The sequence below is a fragment of the Loxodonta africana genome, chromosome 12 (assembly GCF_030014295.1).
Source record: "Loxodonta africana isolate mLoxAfr1 chromosome 12, mLoxAfr1.hap2, whole genome shotgun sequence".
In the NCBI taxonomy this organism is placed as follows: Eukaryota; Metazoa; Chordata; class Mammalia; order Proboscidea; family Elephantidae; genus Loxodonta; species Loxodonta africana.
The window spans coordinates 89,258,397-89,268,148 of record NC_087353.1 but is presented as its reverse complement, the minus strand read 5'-3'; positions in this window follow the sequence as shown (position 1 = coordinate 89,268,148).

Genomic DNA, 9,752 nt, shown 5'->3' with positions numbered 1-9,752 from the left:
GAAGATGGCTGTTTTCCACAAAACGTGTTATCCTATCTACTTGGTTGTTAAAATCCTCTTCTGCCAAGGTCACCCTTTGGTGAGCATTCACATGAGACACAAATATCTTTACTTCTTTGGCCCATTCAGAGAGGTCTATCCACATACCTCTTCCTCATACCTCCTGTCTCCAATTTTCCAATCACGTTCCTTCCAAGAACCTGGTCATCCAGCCAAACCATTGGCCACAGCCCATGAATCAATCACCACCTGGTTAGGTTTATGATAATCCACTCTCATTCTCCAAAATCCATCTGTTTTTTGCATAGACCATATAGGTGAGTTTAATGGGAATGCAGTGGAAACCACCACCCCTACATCCTTCAAGTCCTTAATGGTGGCAGTAATCTCTGCGATCCCTTCAGGAATGTGGTATTGCTTTTGGTTTACTATTTTCCTAGGTAGGGGCAGTTATAATGGCTTCCACTTGGCTTTCCTACCGTAATAACCCTGACTCCACTTGTCAGGGACCCAATGTGGGGGTTCTGCCAGTTGCTGAGTGTATCTATTCTAATTATGCATTCTGGAACTGGGGAAATCACTACAGGATGGGTTCAGGGACCACTGCACCTACTGTGAGATGGACAGGAGCTAAGACTTCATTAATAACCTGACCTCCATATGCCTCCAGTCTGACTGGTGGGCCACAGTGACATTTTGGGTCTCCTGAAATTAATGTCAGTTCAGAGCCAGTGTCCAGGAATCCCCTGAAAAGTCTGATTACTTCCCTTTCCCCAATGAACAGTCACTCTTGTAAAATGCTATAGATTCCTTTGGGAAAGACTGGGAGAAAGATTAACGGTATACAATTTTGGCAATGTAACTAGGTCCTTCCTCAAGGGGCCCCAGCCTCCCTTTCATTGAAGGGGTTGTAGGTCTTTAAACTTGTCAAGTCTGGGAATTGGTTGAGGGGCATGACTCTCTATTCTGGTGATTTGAGTTAGGCTTCTGTTCACTAGACCTAGATTTCTTCTGCTTATACAGATCAAATAAATATTTAGTAGATTTCCTATCTATTTAATTCCTAGGGACACCATGAGGAAGTAGTCAACACCGTAAGTCCATATGAGTCAGATTATTCTGATTATTTCTTTGATTCTGCTGTCCATTATGGTAACCATGACCACCTCGTCTTTGTCACCGCTTGGCCCCTACAACCACGGGGTCCATTCAGCCCCATTGTAGTTAAGTGTCTTAATTCAGTTAGGGCAGTTCCCACTGTCAAATCTGACTTACTTAGAACAACAATCACAGTAGTCTTCAAGAATGCAGGAGCTCCCTTCACAAATTTGTTCCTCACCGTTGTGGTAAAAAGTGTCTCCTCTGGGCCCTCCATGTGTGGGTCTGTGTGTCTAACCTGATAAACCCACTCTAACGTGCCAATTTCTCTAAGCCTTTGGATACCTTCCTCTACCGTGTACCAAGACAGGTCTGGTACTTCAACTTAATTTAACGTAAGCAACTGTGTAATCTATGCTTCAGCGACACAACTAAATTCTTTTCTAACCTCTCAAGCTGAAACATTGAATGAAGAATCTGTGCTTAGTGGGCCTTATCAGTAAACTCAGACAGATCCAACTTTATGTTCCTTGCACCATTAGCCCACACCCTTGATAGCCATTTCCACATATATTCCCCAGGTTTCTGTTTGTAAATATTAGAAAAAAGTCAAGCAGTTCTTTTGGAATGTAGCATCCCTCCTTCTGGGTCACATTTTGTACTTCACCTTTTGAGGCTGGCTGGGACTTAAGTCTAGTTATAGGTCTAGAAGCCAAAATGAGTGGTGGGGATATGTTTTGAGAATGTTCAGAAATGTCTTATAAGGCATCTGCCTCAGGAGATGACCCAGGCAATGACTCAAGACAATGCTCCACGTGATGTCTCAGACAAAGGCTCTTTAGACACAGCTGGGTTAACCTTATCAGATAGGGTAGAGGGGCCTATGGTTTTGTTGGCAGGGGTGATTCAAAGGAATTAGGGGCTCAGTGTCCCCAGCCTCTTGATTATCTCCCCATATGTCTCCATCCCAAGTTTCAGGATCCCATTTCTTCCCAATCAATGCCCTCATTTTAACTTCAGACATCATTCAAGGTTGGGAGTTCAATTGGCATTGTAATTCAGCCACTCTTATGATAAAACTCTGGGTTTGCTTTTTGTCAGTATCAACTCTGTTGCTATGAGAAATATGACTTTCTTTTAGGGCACAAGTTGCAACTTTGAGGTTGTTTGTGTGGCTGTTGAGCTTTGACTCTGAAGCCCGGAGCTCATCTCTTACTTTTACCACTTTGTCTAACAAAAGCAGAACCAACCAACCAGCTTCCTTATATTTCTCAGTCGGACGCAATTGTAGAAACATATCAAACATGCAATCACCCAGAACCTTGCCTCTCACCAATACTTGTTCTATTGGTGGTGACATTTTGTGCATTTCTGCTGCCACCTCCTGTGCATTAGCAGTGCCTTCTTTACTGCTGGAAGCAGATTCATCAGCACCTTAAAAGATTAACCAGACTTGAAAACAAATGTAGAAAATTCATCCTTACATCTTGTTTCTCTAGAACCACTCTCAGTACCAAAGGTCTTATGCTGGTTCTGTAGAGAAGCAAAATAATATATACACAGAGAGAGAGGGAGAGAGGCAGAGAGCTTTATCTCAAGGAAATGGCTCATGTGGTTGTAGAGTGTGGAATGACCCAAGTCTGTGGGTCAGGCACCAGGCTGGATGCTTCTCCTGACTCATGCAGCTGGTGCTGCAGTGGCTGACAAACCCAAGATCAGCAGGTCAGACAGGAGGCTGCTGACTCATGAGCTGCGGAGGCTGACGAATCTTAAGATCAGCAGGCAATGTGGCAAGTCCCAAGAAATGGAGGCCAGATGCAGGATCCAGAGTGAGCAAAAGCCAGCGAGCTTTGCCGGAAAGTCCATGTATGTTGGATGCAGGCCAAACCCCCAAGGAAACTCTCTTTCAACTGATTGACTGCTCATAGAAGATCTCATCATAGTGGTGATTACATTATATCAGATCTCCCTGTGGAGGTGATTACATCATTACATAACTGCCAAACCACATCATAAGTGCCAAACCAGAGTCATGGCCCAGCCAAGTCAACACATAACCTTAACCATCACACGCCCCTGACCCCCCCACCCCTGGATTCTGGTACCTTCCTCAGGGATGAAGGTGGGACCTGAGGCCCAGCTCACTGTCCTCCCAGAGAGAGCTGTGGGTACCACTCATAAGGACAAGAGCTAAGCACATCTCACTACAGTGTGTAATATTTTAATTATTTTTTCTCAGAAACAACCCAGGTCAATTTCAAATCAATATGACTTTGGCCTTGTGCCCTTTGGAACAGTAGATTTGCCCTCTAAGCCTGGCTTATATCGTAATTGAGCCTGCTTTGGCGGTTAAAGTCTATCTTTTTCTTCCCTGCAAGGAGGAACCCAGTTTGAACCAAAAAACAGCAAAACTAGTTGCCATACGTTGCTTCTGACACATGGCAATCCATGTGAGGATTGTCGTTTATTCAAAGTTTGTGCCTCATGGAAGGGGGGTAGTTCATCCCAACACATACAAAAATAGAAGCATATGCACTATTTTGTCACCTGCTATTTTTACTTATTATGATGTAAAATATTTTATAAATATAAAAAAATAAATATTCATCTAAAATATGAATTTTCAATTGAAATATATTATTTCATCATGTAATATCACAGAATTTATTTAACATATCCTGTTATGGAATATTTAGTGTTCAGTCTGTGTGCTATTAATAAAGGAGACACAAGACACACTAAACATGAAAGAAAAGATCTACAGATTTGGCTACATTAAAATTAAGAAATTCTACTCATAAAAGCCATATTAAAAAGAGTAAAAAGGCAAACTACATACTGGGAGAAAATATCTGGTATCAAGAATATTTAAATTCGTCCTATAAAGCAATAAGAAAATTTCCAATAGAAAAATAGCCAAAAGACCAGAGCAGGAATTTCATACAAGAGGGGGAAATATGATCAATTAGCATAGGACATACTCAACCTCACTAGTACTCAGGTAAATGTGAGTCAGGGTCACCATGAGATACTGATTTGACCCCTTCAACTGGCAAGAATTAACAGTTCTGAGAGCAGGTGTTGAAGAGAACAGGATCAACAGTGATGGTGGGAGTAAAAATTGGTACAGTCACGTTGGAAAACAATTTCACGCTGTCTTGTAAAGTTGAATATTTGATTTCTACTTCTAGCTATATTCTCAAGAGAAGCCCTTGGCCACATGTACCATATTTACAAGAATGTCCAAGGCAGCACTGTTCAACAAAAGATTGAAAGGACCCTAGAGTCCATCTAGAAGAAAATGGATAAGTTAGTGGTGTTAAAGTCACATAATAAAGAATAAATTACATACAGCCTCATATAACAATGTGGATGGACCGTGGTATAATGGATAGTTCTTGTCATAATAATGCTGCGTAACAAGTTACCCCCAAGCCCTAGTGGCTTAAAGCAACAATCATTAATTCTCAGGATCTTCAGCTTAGCTGGGGCTTCGTTGAAGCTGAAGGTCTGTTGACTGGCTAGGGCTGCTCTACTCCATGTTTGCTCTTTCTGAGGCCCAGGCTGAAGGGGCAGCTCCTCTAAACGAATATCTTTCCATAGTGCAGCAGGGAAGGAGAGACATTTAAGGCCTTTTAAGGCCTAGGCATGCAACCAGCGCATGCTCTCTTCTAATCTCCTACCAGTGGCCAAAGCAAGTCACGTGGCCAAGTACAACTAAAAAAACAAGCACAACTAAATAATACATGATTTATTTTATATATATAATAAAACAAAAGTAAGCAAAAGAATGATACACATAAAATTCAGGATTACTTGGACAGTAGGAGGGCAGGTGGATAGGAAAGTATAAGTGATGTGAGTAATTGGTGATGTTCAAGTTCGTGGGTTGGCTGATGGGTTTGTTGTATCAATCAATCAATTAAATGGAGAAAACTAGAGAGTCAAGCATGGGCCAATAATGAGGGTGTCCCATGAACCAACGATCACGGGTTAATCCATTTCCGTAAGTGTGAAGCTCAAGAAGCTCTGCTGGGCCATCCTCCTGACTGAAAGGCACCAATCAGACCCGTGCAATGTGGGTTAGGGCCCTTGCCATCTCCCAAGCTCCTCACCCCAGAATCTTTTATCTGTTTCTCTCTCAAAGTAGCCAGAACTGTATTTAGAACTCCAGGATATGAAATCCTTCCCCACTTCACACAGAATGCTGTCCTTCTGGGAATGCAGTCCCAGGAGGGGTCAGATGGGTGGCTGGCCCTGTGCCTCTAGGAAACATACCGTACGTGGTTGAGGGAAAGAGCCAAGAACCTGTGCCTTGGAGAACGGTCGCCATGTATAGCCAGTCAGATTGTGCACTGCTGGTGCTCTACATGAATAGAACTCCCCCTACTCCTTGAAAGGGGCAGGCTTTTCTAAAGGTCATGCCTCTCTCAGCCTGGAACACCCTCCCCCTTCTCTTGGAGCCTCCTATTCTCTGATGGGACTGAGAGGGGAGGGAGGAAAGAGAGAGAAGAGAGATAACAGGCATAACTTTGCTGGATGGGGGGTCTCACCGAGAGGAACCAGGTGACTGCAATTCCCTAAGGCTTCACCTCAGTTGGTTGAGTAGGAGGAAGTGGAGGTGAAATGAGGTCAGGCCTTGGATTTTTCTGGGAGAAATCAAGGAGAGAATGTGCTTTACTTGGAGTGTGTGCTTTCAGGGGCTCCCATGGCTCTGAGTACTCAGTCCTACCTAGGAACAGTGAGGTGAACTGGTGGGTGAAAGAGTGGGACAGAGTTTCCTCACTGGAGTTCTCAGCCCCTTTGGTCCAAATGGACTGAGAGTCCACCTCAGGTGAGCGGGACAGGCCTGAGTGAGCCCAGGCCATTGACATCAGCACTCTCTGCTCTTCCCCACACCAGCCTTGCCCCTCTCCCCCATTCCCCTCAGTGCTGCCCGAGAACAGGGAGACAGAGGCTGACGCAATGATACAAATTTCTTTCTTTTTTTTTAGTATACTTTTTTGTGTGTGTGTGGTGAAAATACACACAAGAAAACATTTGCCAATTCAACAATTCGTACATGTATAGTTCAGTGACATTGATCACATTCTTCATGTTGTCCAACCATTATTACTATCCTTCTCCAAATTATTCTACCACTATTAACATAAACTCAACCCTCCCCAGGCAAAAACTCCCCCTTTCTGCCCCCTCCCCCATAACCACCAATAATCTTCGGTTTCTATACATTTGCTTATTTCATTAAAGTGAAATCATACAGTATTTGTCCTTTTGACTTGTGGCATGCATCAGGACTTCATTTCTCTTTAGAGATGAGTAGTATTCCATTATATGTATATACTGCATTTTGTTTATCCATTCATCTGTTGGTGGACATTTCGGTTGTTTCTACCTTTTGGCTATTGTGAAAAGTGCTGCAATGAACATTGGCGTCCAGGTTTCTGTTTGCCTTTCTGTCTTCACATCTCCTGGGTGTATATCTAGGATTGGGATTTCTGGGTCATATGGTAGTTCTACGCTTAAATTTTTGAGGAACTGCCAAACTGTTTTCCACAGTGACTGTACTATTTTATATTCCCACCAGCAATGGATGAGGGTTCCAGCTTCTCTACAACCTCACCAACACCTGTTTTTTTTTTTTTTTTTTAACCATTGCTATTCTAATAGGAGTGAGGTGGTATCTCATTGTGATTTTGGTTTGTATCTTCCTAATGGCTGATGAAGCCTCTGGGAGGCACAAATGGTTTGTACTTGGCTACTAACCAAAAGGTTGGCAATTTGAATACTTCCAGCAGTGCCATAGAAGAAAGGCCTGGGGTCTGCTTCTGTAAAACAGCCAAGAAAACCCTGTGGAGCAGTTGTATTCTGTAACACATGGGGTCACCATGAGTCATAAGTGAGGTAAGTAATGGGTAATGTAAGTAATTGGTAAGTAATTGGCAACAAGTTTGGTTATTTTGGTTTGGAATGGCTAATGGTGTTGAGCATCTCTTCACGTGCTTCTTGGCCATTTGAATATCCTCTTTGGGGAAATGTCTTCAATTTTTTTTGCCCATTTTTTGATTGGGTTGTTTGTCACATTTCTTTTTTTAATTTAGATTTTTTAAGCTTATGCATACACCTAAGTTAGAATCAGTAGTAAGAGTTGCATCATTATATAATTATACAGGCTTGTTTTAAAAAATAGTAGCCCTTCTCCTCCTAACCGCCTTTCTCCCCTGCCTCAGAGGCAACTACTCTCAACTATTTCAGCCAATTCTTTTGATATTTCCCTCCATATAACTGAATAATATGCTTGCATTCCTACTTGTTAGTTTTTCAGTGTCTACTTTATCTATGGACTTTCCACTGCGGGAGGTGAGCATTTAGCTCTTACCATACCCTAGTCCTCCAACACCTCATCTACCAACATTTCTCAGTCCACTCTCCCAACATACCCATGCTGCATCAAATCTAAGATGCTGGCACATCCTTGGTCTTACCAGGAGGTTATCATTAGGTGGTTTCCACACAACTATGTCCTGACTATCCCCTGGCTAGCAGAGGTTGTAGGGTGTCATCAATAATTATAAGAGTCATAGAGTTCAGAGGATGTGAAAAAAATGTACATCTTATAATCAATGAAATAAGGGGTAGTTATAGACTGCAATTTGGGTTAGATCAATGGTTAAACCAAAAAAACCAAACCCATTGCCTGCTGAGCCAATTCTGACTTATAGTGACCCTATAGGGTAGAGTAGAACTGCCCCTCAGGGTTTCCAAGGCTGTAATCTTTACAGAAGCAGCCTGTCACATCTTTCTTCTACGGAGTGGCAAGTGGGTTCAAACTGCCAACCTTTCAGTTAGCAGCCAAGTGCTTAACCACTGCACCACCAGGGACCCTTAGACCAATGGTTAGTGCTTATATTATTATGATTATGTAAATGCTATCCACTGCTGACGCATATAGTGTTCTATCATTTTCTGCATTGTTCTTGTTTTTCCTGGAGATAATTGTCCTTTTTTCCCCATTTGCATAGTTTTCTATACACTTATTTAACCCCAAATCTCTGCAAATTGCCTAAATTTCCTCTCAAGATGTTCAGACATAGCAAATATTCTATTAATTTTGTTTACTTACAGAAATTTATCCTAGAAGTTTCTGACCTTGCTTTACTTCTTTGTCTTGGTGGAGTACATCCTCTAGTAGCTTCCTGAGAAAGGATACATGAGAGTTAAGTATTTTGAGAATTTTCATGGTAAAAATGTCTTTTATTCTACCCTCATACTTGAGCGATTCATTAGCTGGGATATAGAATTCTAGGTTGTAAATTATTTTCCCTCAGATTTCTGAAGGCATCACTCTACTGTCTGCTTGCTTCCAGTGTTGCTGGGACAAGTCTGAAGCCATTCTGATTTTTGAACAGAGCCTCTCCCATCAATGTATCCAGTTTCCCATTAACATATCCAGTGCAGGACTTGGCCTAAGTGGGCAAGCCAGTGTTTGTGGAAGGAATCAACTCAAAGATGCAGACCCACAAACACTGATAGAGTGCTTGCTGTGTTCTGGGTCCTATGCACAGGGCTGAAGTGAAAGGAAAAAGCAGACACAGACAGTGTTCTCTTGGAATTCAGCATATGGAAGTGCAGTGACATAACTGTTCACATTTGTGCTTGGCCCAAGGAGGGTTGGGCCATGTGGCCTGGAAATTGGAGTGAACCTTGTCACAGTCAAGCCATATCCTCTCCCAATGACCAGAAAGGATTTTTAGCCACGATTTATCAAGCATAAATTGTGTTTCAGGCACAGTGCTCCAATTCTCATGACAATCTTGTGAAGTGAATATGGCCAACTCCATGTTACAGATGAAGAAACTGAGACCTTGGAGAAATCAATTGATATTCACAGGACAAACAGGCCAAGAAGGACTTGAACCTAGGCCTACCTGATTTCCAATTCATGCACCAATCTTTCTATAGCCCCTAGAGCCCTGGGGAGTAGATTGTGCCTATACTGCTAGTTCCCCAACATATCAGTCCACAAGACTGGGTGCTAGGCAGGGATGCCTTCCAGGGAGGGCTCCTGCTTCCCGTTGGCCCTTCCACTGTGGGCATCCTGGCCTGTGTGTGGGTGGGAGTAGTCCTGGTTCAGTGGGCCACCCTTAGAGGGTAGCTGAGGTCAGGCTGGGGTGATGGGTAACTAGCTGAGAAAAGGAGCCCCCGTTTGCAGACTCATTCCTGGGGTGGGTGTGGAGGTGTTTAATAAGTGGTTCCCCTGCCCTCCCCTCTCCTGACTGACTGCTGCTGCTGGACCCCACCCAGAGCATAGCTGGGCATAAGCTCGAAAAAGCTGGGCGGCTTTGCTAATCACTCAGCCAGGGCAGCAGGACGTGGCTTGATGTAATTATAGCTTGTCCTGTTGCTGCTGGCCCGGATCATGGAAGAGGGTGTGTAGAGTCTCCTTGCAGCATAAAGCACACATTAGCACAGCAAATTGGGTCTGCTTGGCAGCTTCCAGACCCCTGGAGAGCTTGAGTTCAGGTGCTGCTTGAGCCACTGCTCTGCTGCAGGGATGCCAGCATCTTAGGGGAGGGCCCCAACCTCTTGGCTCCCAAGTGGCCCTTCTGAGGATGGGTTGGGCAGGGTTTGGGTTAGAAAGCTTGTTATGGCCC